The 14,988-nt window shown below is 57.7% G+C and overlaps 1 protein-coding gene across 1 annotated transcript in view; it reads left to right on the top strand.

The window, feature by feature from the left end:
* Window positions 1-213: 213 nt before the first annotated feature.
* Window positions 214-14,988, top strand: part of TNS3 (tensin 3) — a 170,596-nt gene continuing 155,821 nt past the window's right edge. Inside the window, exon 1 of the mRNA XM_033088708.1 lies at window positions 214-374. The gene's annotated coding sequence lies outside the window, so the exon portion shown is untranslated. The remainder of the gene's footprint in view (window positions 375-14,988) is intronic.

Here is a 14,988-nt window from a genome sequence, read left to right as displayed (position 1 = left end):
CGGAATGAATGAATGAAGGAACAACCCAGTTGTGCAGGAACCAGGACTCGGCCCGCCCACCCTGGCCTGCAAGCCCCGTGAACACTCGGAGCCCGGCTGCTCCAAGAATCTGATCATCCGGGTCCACTTGGCCAGCGGGGAGAGGCCCCAGGGGCGCACGGGGCGGCGGCCCGCCCGGAACCGCCGCATTGTTAGGGCAGCCAGGCCAGGTGACCGCCGGCCCCGCGCGGGTGGCAGCGATTGCCCGCGCTGCCTCGAGGGGGCCCTGCGGCGGCCGCGAGCCAGGAGGACGGCCCGGCCGCGCGCTGCTCGCACTGTTCGGCACCCAGCCTGCTACGCCATCACCCCGCGGGACCACGCCGCCGCTCGCCCAGGTACTGGAGGGGCCGCGCAGCCCTCTTTGTTTCGAGCTCGGCGTCTGCGCCCTGGGCGCGCGGAGGGGGATGGGACGCGCAGGGACTGGGCTCAGCCGGGGACCCGGGAGGGGAACGGAGACGGGGTCTGAGGGCGCGGGCCAGCTCAGCCCGGTCCGAGGCCAGGCTCCGGGTCGGGGGCGCGGGCCGGAGAGGCGCTGTCGGGGCGCTCCGGGTGAACTTCCCTCTCCAGGACGGTCCCGAGGCTGCAGCGTGGCGAGCCGAACTGGGACCGGCCATGGGAAGTCCCGGGCTCTCTTCCCTGCCGGTGCCAGCAGGCTCTGCGGTGCGTCTGTCCTTCCCTTTCGCTGTGGTGGGCGGGAGGCAGGGGTCGCTGGTGCAGCCGTCCTTCCTGCTGAGGGAGCGGGCGGGGGCGGCCGGGCCACCTGTGGCTTGTGCCTCAGGCGCGACCAGCGGGAGGAGGGGTGCGGGGCAGCCGGGTCTCTGCAGGGTCCCCCCGCGGCCCGCAGCCTGACAGTGAGCCTGGTCTTTTGCTTGAAGTGATTTGAAAGTCTGTGCGGCGGGAAGCACGAGAGCTCCCTTAGTGTTGCCAAGACAGGGCAGGCTGGCGACCCCCTCTCCAACGTGGTTGAAACATAAAGGCGCCGCTGAGGGTGTCAGTGCCCACTTGGAAGCCCCCAGACCTTTAGAACAGACTTGTGTGACATTTCGGTGTATTTCCTGGAGGCTTTGGTCTGAATACTCTCCTTGAAGTGCTGTCCTCCCTGCCATTTGAGCCAGATTTGCTTGTCCTTGTGATTTCTCTTCCCTCTTTGGGGCCCCGGTGGTTATATTTGCAAATCAATCAACAAGTATTAAGAAAGGCATTTCTGTGAGGGGCGGGCATCCCAAACGGGAGTGGAAGGGCCTCTTGTGGGAGTGGAGGGGCCTCTGGACGGACCTGACTGGGAACTGGCAGGAGGCCAGACTCCTGACCTGGAAGACAGAGTAATGGTAACCTTTCTTTGTAATATTACAAATCGTGGCCTCAGAGACATAAAAGTCTGGTCATAGCTGTGCTTGTTGAGTGTTTGCTTGTGTAGTCTTCTCATTTCACCCAAATAACCCTGGGAGGGAGTTGGTGCTATGCCCCATTTTACAGATGTACAAACTGAGGCAAAGAACGTCAACATAGCTTGCCAGAGTGGATGGAACATGGGCGGTGCTCCCAGGGTTTGGGCCGGCCTGTGGTGACGTCTGACTGCATGTCTGGCTGAGTGCATGCGTGTCCTGACAGCTAGTCTGCAGCCGCAGATGCATTCTTTCTTTACCAACCATGGAACAGAGCGGAAAAGCAGTGCCTCAGGGAACCGCGCTCCTTGATGCAACCGGACTGGCTGTGACCCAGTGTAGCTTAGGCATCTCATGCTTTTAAATGGAGCCACTTGCAAATGTGACCCTGGGAGCTAAAGGTCACTGGGTCAAAGTCTCTTCCTGGCTGTAGGAGATGTTGCTGATGGGGATACAAATGGCCTGAGAAGGAGGCAGAAAGGCAAGAAAGGTGAGGGGACAGACCCAGAGGGAAGGGCTTCTGACCCAGTGGCCAGCAAAGGCCCATTGTACCGAGTGAAATGGTGAGGCTGGGATCAGAGCAGTCCTCTGGCTCTCTGCCTGCCCTGAGACCCTCAAACATCAGCCTGGCATAAACCATCAGGGCCTGGGGGCAGGGCCTCTCGTTTCCTCCCCAGGAGCTCCTGTGTGGGGGAGGTGCGGGCTCCCCTCCTGGAGCCTGCAGGAAGCTCCTGCAATGTCCTTGCTGGCCCCTGGGCAGTGGGGCTCCCTTACAATGCTCCCTTCTTGGGGAGAGGCCTCTCTTTTTGGCTGAGCCTGAAGGGTCTGCTCCAGGCAGCAGGAGCTGTGGTGGGGAGGGGTCCAGGAGGTGAGCCGACCCTAGACCCCAGACCCTTTCTTGCAGACCTGGTAAGCAGAGGGGTGTCACCGGCAACCTAGAGCCAGCCCCGTCCACCCAGAGTCCTTTGTAGTCGTCTATGTTGATTCAGGATAAGGGGTCCGTGTTTGGGTAGCTCAGCGAGCGCCACTTGTTCCTGGCAGAGAGTGTTAAAGCCATCCCTATCTGACGTGTGTTGTCCATTCCGTGTGCTATGTCAGCTGCTGAAGAACAGTCACTTGTGTTAACCTCACAGCTAAGCAGAGTGCATTTTGGGGGTGTGGCAGGTGGCCGATCGTCCCAGGGATGGCCAAGTGGGACTGGCCTTTAAGCCCTGGCTGTCCCACTGCACAGTTTCCACGCTGCCCCACTGCTCTTAAAACAGCAAGACATTAAAAATCGCTGCCACCAAATGCGGCTGAACCTGCGTGAACTTCACGCAGGTTCAGAAAAAGCTTTGCATCTTTTGGTGTTCTGAGTCCTGTATACTCAGGGAAGGAATGGTGATTTCCTTCATGTCTGTCCGCTTCCTGTACAAACAGAAAACTCGAATCTGCAGCTTAGGGACTCTCGATTGCTCTCTGCAGACCAAGTGTTTTCCCTGAGTGCCCACCTTGGGGTGGGGGCACTTGCTGGCTGCGCGTCCAGGAGGCGGGCCCTGCTGTGGGGACATCCCTGACACAGCTCCCCTCAGTGACCCTACCTCGTGTCCCAGACCCCCACTGGGGGCTGCCCCTGCTGGATAGGAGGGGTGAGGCTGCTGAAGGCAGGATGGCTGCCACCTGGGCCTCCTGTTAGGAGCTGTCAGAATGTCCACAATGTCACTGAAGGGTTGATGGTCATCGTGGTGTCCCCTACACGTTTAAAAAGAGTTATGTTAATTTTAAAAAGGAGGCAGTGATCTGGAATTAATATGTTTTGTCCCAAATGGGCTAAATTAATGAAAAATTTATTTTTAGGGTGTCTTTGTCAATGATCATGAAAATTCCCTCTAGTGGACCCTTCTCCAGGCAGGCCAGGGACATCCTCCTCAGTCATCAACTCCAGGAGATACACCTCTGTTAATATGTCCCTGGGCTAAGCAGCAAAACCTCTCTTGCTCCCAGCCCAGTAACCTTGTAAGAATAGCGCGTTCATTTGAACCACGTGGACCTGGGTGCTTGAGCTCTCCATGATCTGATCATCCCCCAACTTTTCAAGACATGGCTTCGTCTCCTTTTTCTGAACTGGGCACCAAGACTCAGCAAGCCTGGATAACTTGGCCCCGTCATGGGGCTGGTGGGTCCAGGCTGGGTTGGAACCCAGGTTTGTCCAGGGACAGAGCCTGTGCCTGGCAACAGTCCACAGAAAGTGAGGGCCCCTAAACCTTTAGAGGCTGAGCCTCGGAGAGGGTGTGGGTGTGGTGCCGGATGGGGTCCCCGATTGGAACCCAGGTCCGTCTGTAGTGCTAGGACTTCTTCCTAAGACCACGGGTCTCCACAGTCCCCTGCCCACCTTGCCTCTTTCCTGAAGGGCAGATAAAGTCTCAGGGAGCCCCGCTGGCTGCAGCTGCTTCCTCACAGGGAGCCTGCGCCTTTCTGTCCCCTTTCCTTCCTCCCTCAGCGCTAATTATGGCACATAGTGTGCATTGCCTGCCTTCCTCTTCCTCTTCTCCCTGGAGAGATAATAGCCCTCCATGCATACATCCTTTGCAGCCAGCTTTGTTTTTAAGGTTGAGAAGACATCTGTGGGAATTCTCATTTTAGCTTCCCAAGTGGCAAACAGTTGGCATCACTCCCAGCCAGGCTGTGCCCCAGGCAGCAGGGGACCCTCCAGGTAGGCAAAAGCCTCACACCTCCTTTCATTGTGTGTTGCCCACGAGTGTAGAATTTCTGAAACTGGTCATGAATGATGGAACCCAGCCCCGAGGTTTGAAAAAGACAGAGTGGAATAGCTCCAACATGCAGGAGAAAAAGCAAATGCTCCCGAGAAGGGCGTGCGGACGCCCTGGCCTTCCGTGCTGCAGGGAGGCCCTGGGGAGCGAGGGCTCAGGAACCCACTGTCCCACCACCCTGGACACAGCTGCAGTGTGTTGCATGTCACTCACGGTGCAGGCCCACATCTGGCTGAGCGTCGCCCTGGGGCCAGGCTGGGCCATTAGTGGGGTGCCTGCGTTCTACACACATTCTTTCTGGAGCCAGGGGAACAAAAGGGCCCCGTCCGCTCTCCCCGGTGCCCCGTACGCCTGTCTCCCAGGCCTCCTGAGAGCTCAGCCCCTCACCACTGGTGATTTTGGACACAGATCAAAGGTTCGGTGCAGGCAGCGGACTGGGAGGGAACAGCCAGGTTCTGGCAGCCGCAAAACTGTGTTAAAGCCACCCTTTGTCGCCATGACTGTCCTGGAGACCCCTCCCTGGGACTCAGTGGCACTCCCGGGGAGGGGGGTACTTTCCTGTGACTGGGCTGTCCCTCCTGCTGTGGCTGCTGGGTCACACTGAATTCCACAACCCGGGGCTCCTGCAGGAGCCGCACTTCCCCATTCTTAGAGGGGCGAGCCAGGCCCCACGGCAAGCCCGTGTGCTAGCAGGAGGAGGTCCTCGGGGAGCTTGTGGTGATCCAGGACAGGTGTGTTTCTCCTTCATCTCCCCGGGAAACGTCTGAAGCTGAGGGTGCAGGACAGGGAGCTAAACTGTGCTTGTCTCCACTGGGCCGGGGCTGGGGCTGGGAGGGGCTCTCGGTGGGTCAGGGGACCACTTCTCTACTGGTCCCAGGAGGCCAGGGCCATTTGTCATCTGTCTTGCTCAGGCAGGAGAAGATTCTCAGGTCATGGACATGGTTTTGCTTCTAAATTGTTTTTTGATTCTTTTTCTACAAGGTACTTCGTAACTTATATGTACTCCCTGTAGACTTGGAAAAGAGGTAGAGAACACAGCAAAAGTATCCTCGTGATTTCACCAGCCCCAGAGGCGACCTCCTACCTGCTGGTGTGCGGGTCCACTCTCCTTTTGAGTTGGTCGTGCTGAGATCATAGGTATCATTTCGTGTCGTGTCGTGCACTTTAGCATCAACGTGGCAGGAAAAGCGTTTCTCCACCTGCAAACAACCGTGTGTTGGTGACGGCACAGTAAGTGGCCGTGTGGTGGTGCGTGGTGACCATCTGTCCTCAGGTCACCCTCAGCCTGTGTGCCTCGTTGGGGGACATCCTGGCTAGTCGTGTCCTTGGAAGGACTTCTGAGGCTGTTCAAGGTCAGAGAACACAAACTTTTTTGACTGTGGTAAAATACATATAACATAATCTTGACCCTCTTAATCAGTTTTAAAAGTACAGTCCTGTGGCACTAAGTACAGTCCCAGTGTGTGCAGCCTTCACCATGTCTATCCGCCCCAGAACTCTTCATCTTGCACCAATGAAGCAGAGTCCGTGAAGCACTGACTGCCCCTCCCCTCCCGCGGCCCCGGCCCCTCCGTCTCCTGTCTGTATCTGGGAAGTGGCTACGCTGGGTCATGCGTGTAAGTGGGGCCCTACTGTGTTTGTCCTTGTGTGTCTGGCCTGTTCCCTCTGCGTACGGTCCTGCGGGTCCATCCGTGCGGCAGCAGGTGTCAGGGCTCCTTCCCATTCCAGGCTGTGTGCTGTTCCACCACATGGACACACAGCTTCTCCACTCACGTGTCTGGGGACAGCGGCTGCTTCCACCTTTTGGCTGCTGGGAGCACAGGGGGCACACACCTCTCTGAGGCTCTGTGTCCCCTTGTTTTGAGTTTATACCCAGAAGTGGGCAGACTTTTTCAAGTCCCTTGATCTTACGGTCAGATTGCAGCTGACAAACAGCATGGTCAGTGGAGCCTCTGTGTGTCCACCCAGTGTCCGTAAGCACCCGTGGGGTATAAACCAGGCCTGCAGGAAAAGGAAGAGGGAGCCGTCTTACCCAGCTATTTTGACAGATTGTGTAAACTCAGTGATTAATGGAATGAGAAAGCAGGAAGAATGTCTTTCATTTGGAAAAAAAAAAAGAGCCTTCGGGGTTGCTTGGTTTTATTTTCAATTAGAATGGTCTGATTTTGTTTCTGGAGACTGGGTTTAATTTGGATAAATGGTTCAGTCTGGGAGCGGCTGCCAGAGCCTGTGATCTGTGAGGGCAATGGCTCAGGGTCCCTCGGCTGCTTTTCTGAGGGGACAACACAGACTGGGCCTGCTCTGTTTGGCTCGTGAACTGGCGGTGGAGGTGCTGGGCCTTGGGAGGGAGGCAGGCCCTCTGATGGTAGCCTGCAGGGGCAGGCGGCCCAAGAGGGCGGGGCCCGGCCGACCTGGTTAATTTTTACCCCGTGTCAGTGTGTTCCCAGCCCATCAGGAATGCCAGCACGCAGTCCCGCCCCTGCCCCCAACACGCTGGGCCAGGATTCCTGGCATCGGTTCCAGCGTGGGCATTAGCAGGGGTGGTCACGTGTGGAGGACCCGGGGGGGGGCATCCTTTTGTGTGTCCTTGTCGCGGAGGCTCCTGGGGCTAGGCAGGCTTCAGGCCAGGCGGGCACAGGTCTCTGTACAAGGTGCTCGTGTGGCTTCTTCAAAGGAGGTATTGGCTGAACGAGCTGAGGGAGGAAGTCCTGGAGGGTTCCCAGGGGAGGGAGGCCAGGGCACAGGCCCCGGCTGTGTTCCTGGAGCAGTGTCGGGGTGCAGGAAGGCCGGGGGCTGGTGGGGCAGTGCCGGCCTCTTGGTGTCTCCGAGCGCAGCCTGCAGGGGAGGACGGTGTGTGGACAAGCAGGTATTGCAGCCCTCTGCTGTTGGGCTGAGGACCCTGAGAGGACCGGAGCGAGGCACACCTGTAGACACCTGTAGACACCTGCGGCCCATGGGGGGCGCAGGCTGGGCTGCAGGAGCCAGTGTGCACCCTGTCCCCAGGCTCTGTCCCTGGAGGAGCGAGGGGCTGGGACCACATGGAGAAACGCTGGCGGCAACTGAGCTCTGTTCTCCAAGAGCTGGGGCAGCACGTGCATCCCCATTTCTGGATCAGGTGCCCCTCAGGGACCTTGGTGACCGCCACCTACAAGGCGACTGACTACAAGGCTGCGACTTGAACCACCTCAGGCTGATGAAAACCTGGGTGAACTGAGTGGCCACAGCAGAGGTGGTTTATCTTGCTTTTCACCCTGCGCAGCCCCGTTTAAATCGGAATGACCCCAAACACAGGACACCTTTAAGGGGGCAGTGCGCTTCCGCAGCGTCTCGTTCACTTCTGATGTGTAACCAAAATCATCGCCACCTGACTGGTGTCTGCACGTGTGTCGAGGTTCCCGTTGTCACACTGTCACCCAGGGTCGCCTTCCTCTTCCTGGCTAGGGCTTTGTAACGGGTCAGCCTGAGAAGCGTGGTGTGTGTGGAGCTCATGCTGGTGGGTCCCTGACCTGGGTCCCACCCAAAGCATCATGTCTCTGTGTCGTCCTCACGGCCGCCGCAGGGATGCCTTCCACCCCCCTGGAGTGGGGCTGGACGCTTCCGGACGAGCACCTGGCCTCAGGCTGGCCGTTTGTGGTGGGCAATCCTGGTCAGCACGGTTCCTTTCAGAAAGCGACGGCCCCACTGTGGCTCTGGCTTGTTGGCTGTCTCGTGGCCTCTGATTTTGTGTGTGGCCCATGGGGAGGCCAGCGCCTCCTCACGCCTGGCCCCTCTGTGGAGGCCGACCGTCCGCGCCCTGGTCTGAAGGCCTGTGGCCAGGACCAGCGGGGTGACAGCAGTGGACGTGTATGTGGCTTTGGCCAAGTTAGTGCCTCACAAACTTGTCCAGCTCATGTGTCTACAGCAGCTCCCCAGGCCACCATGGCAGGGCCCGCCCAGCAGCCTGTGGCTGCTGTGTGCCGGTGGGGCCCTGTGCAGGGGAGACACTGTGATGCTGACCTTCGCTCAGCTTCTGGTTTGAGCCCCAGTGAGCTGGACGAATGGGGGGCTGCTGACAGGCGGTCTCTCTAGTTGCTGCCGGGTCCCCTGCGCTCACTGGTTCCTCCCGTCCCTCCCTGCTCTGTCTCCTTCCTCAGACCCCAGTGCTTTCCGGGACATAAGCCTCTCCGTGTGCCATGGTGCCTGCTGCTCTGGAGCAGATTTGAGGGTCCCAGCTGGGAAGGTAGCGGGTCCTGCAGTCACCAGCATGGCGCAGGGACTGTCACCCAGCTTCTCTGAGGTGTTGCTGAGCACCACTGGGCCCTAGGGGTACTCCAGGGCCTCCTGCATATATATACCTGGTGCCATTGTCATTCCTTTTCTTTCAGCCGTAGTTATTAACCCTTTCCAGAAGCTGAATCCAAAAGAAGCGTTTCCCTCCGTGCCAGCCCCTTCCCCACGCAGAGCTTGGGCTGAGGGGCCTGTGGGGCCGGAGCTCCCCAGAGTTCCGGAAAGACCTTGACCATCGTGGCCCCAGTTAGCCCGTCCTGCATCTCCTGACACACTCTGGGGTCGGGTGGTGTACGTTTCGTTCCCATCTGTCGTCAGTAAGGTCTGAGCTCTTCCAAGGACCAGAGAACCAAGGCTACTTGGCGTTTCTATGTGATAACGGCTTTGAACAGCTTAGCGATAGCTGCGTGACCTTGGGGACAGCCTTAGTTACGTCACTGGCGCTTCCCCAGCCCTCTCAACAGGAGGAGACAATTCCATACCCAAATGGAAACCTTCCAAAGCCGATTCTTTGCTAGAAGAGAGGGAGGTGCTTGTGTATTTTCTCAGGGTCTCTATTTTAATTTCCTCAGGGCAACCATTCTGCTGTCTTGGACTCTTGCTTTGCAATACACTCCACCAACTTTCAGAGGCGGCCCTTAACACTTATCTTACAGACTTGAAAATCTAGCCCACTGTTACTTTTTGGAAAGTAGCCACATTTTAAGTTGTCATATTATTGAAAGTTGGTAGCAAATGCCTGCTAGTTATCCGGTAGGGTCCCTAACAGGATTTGTGAGTACAAAGCCCTTACTTTGCTGTTCTTGTAGCATAAAAGAATGTTCTTTTTGGACAGAGTGTGCTGTGGGGTTTCCTTGAAAATCCACACTGTAAAATGACAAGAATCATGTCCTTTGTCTTGTGCTCAGAATGGATTCCAGTCTGAGTACAGACCCACTAGCGATGTGTAAGCTCCTGTGTGGCATATAAATGAGGGCTTGTGCCTGTAAAAATGCTGGCACCCAGCAGATTTGTCACCTCTCCCTGATCTGCTCTCTGCTGAGGCTGCCCGGCTTATGTTCACAAGTCCTTTCTTTGGGACTGAACACATTTACAGAACTGGCCACATTTTGAGAGATGTTTCGTCTGCAGTGTGGCGTGCTTGGTGCCTGCAGCTCGCGGTCCCGATGAGTTGCCAGCAAGAGTGTGGCTTTATTCTCGGCCACAGTCCCAGCCCCACACAGCTACTCTCCATTGGCTGACCTGTGTCCTCCAGAGAGACAGCAGCCACGTCCGGGCCGTGGTGTGACCAGTGGCCTCTGGCCCTGGGGGACAGGACCTCCACCACCTGCGTCCACTTTCCATAAGGCACGAGCTGCGGTTGGGCGTCAGTTCATAAGCCTCAGGCTTGTGGCTGAGGGTAAAAGGTGCTACCTGGGGTGGCTGCTGCAGGTAGAGGAGCATGCTTTACTTACAGATGTGTGTTCCTTTGTTTGTACCTTCGTTTGTTCACTCATTGCTTTTGTGCAGCTGACGTGTGAGTGCCACCTGCACCCTAGTGTGTCCACCCTCAGACTCTGGAGAAGGCGGGACTCTCAGGATCCTGTCACTGGCCCACTCCGTCGGCTTGCGCGTGGCAACCAGCGTTTCTAGATTGCGCTGCTCTGAGGCTGACACCTGCACCTTCTCTGCAGCCTCCTCAGAGCCCCTGGCACTGCCCGCTGCTGTCCTCGCTTCTCACGTGCCCGTCTTGACCCCGCCTGCTGGCCCAGGTGGCAGCCCCAGGCCAGAGGTTCCAGGGCTGGGCAGCAGCGGGCAGTGGGGGCCAGAGAACCAGTGGGCCAGCAGCAGTGGCAGAGGCCCGGTCCTGGGACAGCAGGCATAACTGAGCCCTGTCACCTGGCTGCACCTGCCCTGGGCAGCAGGTCCTCTCCTCAGCTCGCCTGGCCCTGTGGGAGGGCCTTGGCCTTAGGGTCAGCTGTGCACTTGGCAAGTGTGTTGGCCATGTGCTCTCCTGCCGGCCAGCCCGAACCTTGGTTTCCCCATGCAGTGGGCGACCGTCAGTAGCGCTGTTATAGTACAGGGTTGTGGTGACACGGCTGTGAGCTGTGGAAAGGGGGCTTCTGAGGTGGAGCCCGTGCAGACCTGTGGCTGAGGGTGTCCGCGCTTGTGTGGGGGCTCACTTCCTTCTACATCTTTATGGTGAAAATGTCAGGCATTCCCCCAGTTAAAGGAAACCGATCATGAAACGCATCAGCCGATTCAGTGGTTTTCAAGGTTCGCTATCCTTGCTTTAGGTCTCCCTCCCCTGGTGCCCACCACCTGCCACCTCTTCTCCCTGAGATAATCAAAGCCAGTGTGTCTCGTCACCCTGCACCTTAGATGTGCCCAGAAGTCAGACATTGGTTCACGAATCCGCAGTATCTTACCTGGCGGCAAGTCAGCGTTGGCAGCACCACCCGCTGGCTGCACCGTATTCAGATTTCCCTGATTGCCCAAAATGCCCATGTGTTGGGAGCTGCAAGGCACCGGGCTGCACTGGCCTCTGTCACCCTGCAGCTCCCTTGTCTCTGTGGATAGTTCGGGGTGGCATGGGCGGAGGGGGACAGAGATGGAGCCTTCACAGCCCGAGTGATGAGAGGTTGGGGCAGGTCAGAGGTCATGCCCTTGACCTTAACTGAGGCCTGAGGTCAGGAGAGCAGGAAGGCTGTGCTCCCTTGCTGGGGCGCCCCTCATGCTGCTTCCAGCTGGCGGGACTCTGTATGTCCTCCCGGTCCCTGCTTCTCGGAGCGCAGCCCTGGGATCTGCACCAAAAGTCCCTTGGGCTCAACAGTGGCCTTTGTCCTGACGCTGCCTCTGTGGGATCCGAGGACATCAGCCCCCATTATTGAAATTTGAGCGTGTTTCCAATGTCTGCGTACTACGCAAGGGTGCATGAAGCTCTGACTCATGGAAGTTTTCCTTTGGCTTCTGCCACATGGCCTCCCCTGGGGACCCCAGAGGACGATCGGCTCTGGGAGGAGTCAGGCTGATTTTCCCATGCTTCTGTCCGTGGACTCCTGCAAAGTCCCCTCCTGCTCCCTGTTCTGGGACATAAACTGACCCTGTAAGAAGGCTCAGCCTGGTGCCCGAGCTGGGTTCCTGCTGGGTATATGCCCGGTGATGCCCCATGTGGGATGCCCAGGTGGTCACTGAGGAGCAGAGGCCAGGACCCCTGCATGGCCACCGCCCTTTCTCAGCAGGCATGGGAAGCCTGCTGAGAGGCTGGGGGCTTGGTCCCAGCCCCCCAGCCAGGGAACCCGGAACCGGGGAACCAAAGCCAGTGGGAAGTTGCCAGCAGGCCATCAACCCACTTCCTGGAGTGAAACCCCCACACCCAGGGCTGCAGAGGGAAGGGCCCCGCCTGGGTTCTTTAAAGTCGGGCTGGGGGACACTTCTGGAGGCAGGGGCACCTAAAGTCTGGGGGCACCTCCAGGTGAGGGTGTGAGAGCCTCTGCCAAGTGTCAAGTCAGCCTGAAGGGACGGGTACAGATGGCAGGGGAGGGGGGCTTTGCTTTTTGCCTTTGGCTAAGAAAAGAGAATCAGTGAGCAGAGGAAGCATTCCTCCTGGGGAGTACCTGGAGTGGCCCCAGCTTTGATCCTGGTGCCCTGGCTTGCTGTGGCTTGTCCCCCCTTCTACTTTCATGTCAGAGCCCTGAACGGAGCGCCTGTGCAGGGCGGAGGACAGTGGAGGTTCTGGCCTGGCCCAGCCCTGCTTGCTGGGGCCTCAGTGATGGGGACGAGTGGTCCAGGCGCTCCAGACCACAGACAGACAGACAGACATGGAGATGTCCTGCGGCCCATTCACTGCCGTCTACCATCCCATCTCCTGAAAATCGGGCATCCTTCCAGTTCATAGACTTTCTCTGGAAAATTCCACGGCACACGGTTTTGAACAGTGGCTGTGATGCCTTGGTGCACACTTCCTAGCATTTTGGGTGGAATAATTCCTTGTGGGAGGGTTTGCCTGGGATTGCATGGTGTCCCGCCCTCTCCCACTGAAGGAGATTCCCTATATTTCCAAATGCCCCCGATGTCTCCATTTATTAGTTGGCAGAGAAATCAGTCAATGCTTAGAAAAATGAACCAGAATGAAAAAAATACCAGTGTATTCTGCAAGTATACACACTGGAGCTAAGTATCGGCCAACTGCCGGTGTTCTCAGGAGGGCCTGGGTCGCGTGGCTCGGGGGTCCACCTTGGCTCTCCCCCGCTGCCTGCTCAGTCTCCTGTGCTTCGGTAACCTTCCTGGGGGTGGGAGGCTGCATGGGGACAACACATCCTCTGAGCTGTGGCCTGCCCCTGTCACCCTCTGCCTTGAAACCCACAGGTGCCCCTCCTGCCCTGGGAGCCGAGCCCCCGCACTGAACACTTGTGGGAGGGACCCTGCCGTTGGGTCTGAATGGGGGGCCTTCAGCCCAGGCCCATAGAGAGGTGTCTGCAGGCACGCCCACCTCGGACATCTCACCTGTCCCCCTCTGGTTCTGTCTGGGAAGGAGGCTGTGGCTTCACTTCTCTCTGGTCAGGATGTGTGACTTAGAGATATACCTGCTGATAAGAGAAACTGTGTCATAGAAGGGCACAATTATTGGGTTAAAAAAAAAGAAATTGAAAGAAACTACACGACAATCGTGCCCTTGTGAGTTGTACAGGCATCCCGTGACGAGCTCCGATGCAGGACCCCCACATCGTGGGACAAGCAGGGCTGCTGCAGATACCAGGAGAGACACTGTCCAGGGTGTAAGACCTCATGTCTCAGGACAGCCGGAGGGGGACCTTCTCAGGGAAGCCGCCTCCTGTTTTATTAAATAGAGAGAATTTTGAAAAGATCACATTTTGATTAAACGTTTCTCCAGAATTGCCTGCAGTCGATGGTGTTCAGAACAAACGTCTCACTGCCCAACAGTCAGTGGGGTTTATTTTATAAAAGAGGGAACTGGGGTTCAGGAGGCTCCAAACACACACTTCACACAGAGCCCTGCCTGCTTGCCTCGCCCTTCCCCCACTGTGCACGTGTTCATGCACATGTCATGGGCTTCTGTAGGCCCCCCGTGTGCATGCGTGCACACAGCAGTGCATACACACGTGTATTTGTGTGTCAGTATGTGCACATATGTGTGGGTGGGTATACACACCTGCGTACAAGTGTGCACGTGTGTGTATGTGTACATGTGTCACCGATTTCTGAGATGGAGGCAGAGACAGCAGCGATTCCGATTCCGTTGCTGCTGCTATGTCTTTGTTTCCCCAGGCAAATCGTTTCTCACGCTCTCAGTGCTGAACTCCAGACTGCTTCCTGGCTCGTGAGATTAATGGAAGGCATCTTTAAGCAGTCCTTTTATTTGTCAAATCCCTGTTATTTTGTTCGAATCTATCTTGCAGCCAAAATAGCCTCAGGGGGAAAATAATGAAAAAGAGATGAATTGGGTGTGTCCAAAATATGTGGAAGGGGGCGGATGCAAATAAGTAAGCCTGCTGCTCCTGTTCCCCTGCCCCTAAGGGGCCCCTTGTGGGTCTCCGCGCACCTGCAACACCTCGGAGCCCGGCCCCCTACCGTGCTACTCGCCCTCCTCACAGATACATTGTTGGACCTTTGCACGCTGCCACATAGTTTGTTTTCCCCTCAAGGACGGTGCTTTAGCAGAAATCAGTCTTTGTTATTACATGGTCTCTGTGCTGGGAGGATTATCTTAACATGTTTCCAGGTAGGGTTTGCGCACGTGCTCCTTTCATATGTGTGGGATGTATCCCCTGTGCCAGGTGCTGGGGGCACCGAGTCCCTCTGTCCGTCTATGTGACCTCCCCTGTTGTTGGACTTTGTCTCCCTGCCACTGCTCATGGCAATGGCGGGCTTATCATCATGCCCACCTGCTCACCCTCGTGCCCACCTGCTCACCCTCGTGCCCACCTGCTCACCCTCATGCCCACCTGCTCACCCTCATGCCCACCTGCTCACCCTCGTGCCCACCTGCTCACCCTCGTGCCCACCTGCTCACCCTCGTGCCCACCTGCTCACCCTCATGCCCACCTGCTCACCCCTCATACCCACCTGCTCATCCTCATGCCCACCTGCTCATCCTCAGGCCCACCTGCTCACCCTCATGCCCACCTGCTCACCCCTCGTGCCCACCTGCTCACCCTCGTGCCCACCTGCTCACCCTCATGCCCACCTGCTCACCCTCATGCCCACCTGCTCATCCTCATGCCCACCTGCTCACCCCTCAGGCCCACCTGCTCACCCTCATGCCCACCTGCTCACCCTCGTGCCCACCTGCTCATCCTCAGGCCCACCTGCTCACCCTCATGCCCACCTGCTCACCCTCGTGCCCACCTGCTCATCCTCAGGCCCACCTGCTCACCCTCATGCCCACCTGCTCACCCCTCGTGCCCACCTGCTCACCCTCATGCCCACCTGCTCACCCCTCGTGCCCACCTGCTCACCCTCATGCCCACCTGCTCACCCTCATGCCCACCCTCATGCCCACCTGCTCACCCCTCGTGCCCACCTGCTCACCCTCATGCCCACCTGCT

This window comes from Rhinolophus ferrumequinum, chromosome 20 (genome assembly GCF_004115265.2).
Source record: "Rhinolophus ferrumequinum isolate MPI-CBG mRhiFer1 chromosome 20, mRhiFer1_v1.p, whole genome shotgun sequence".
NCBI lineage: Eukaryota > Metazoa > Chordata > Mammalia > Chiroptera > Rhinolophidae > Rhinolophus > Rhinolophus ferrumequinum.
Note: the sequence above shows the minus strand (reverse complement) of the source record. Positions and strands in the feature narration are given on the sequence as shown.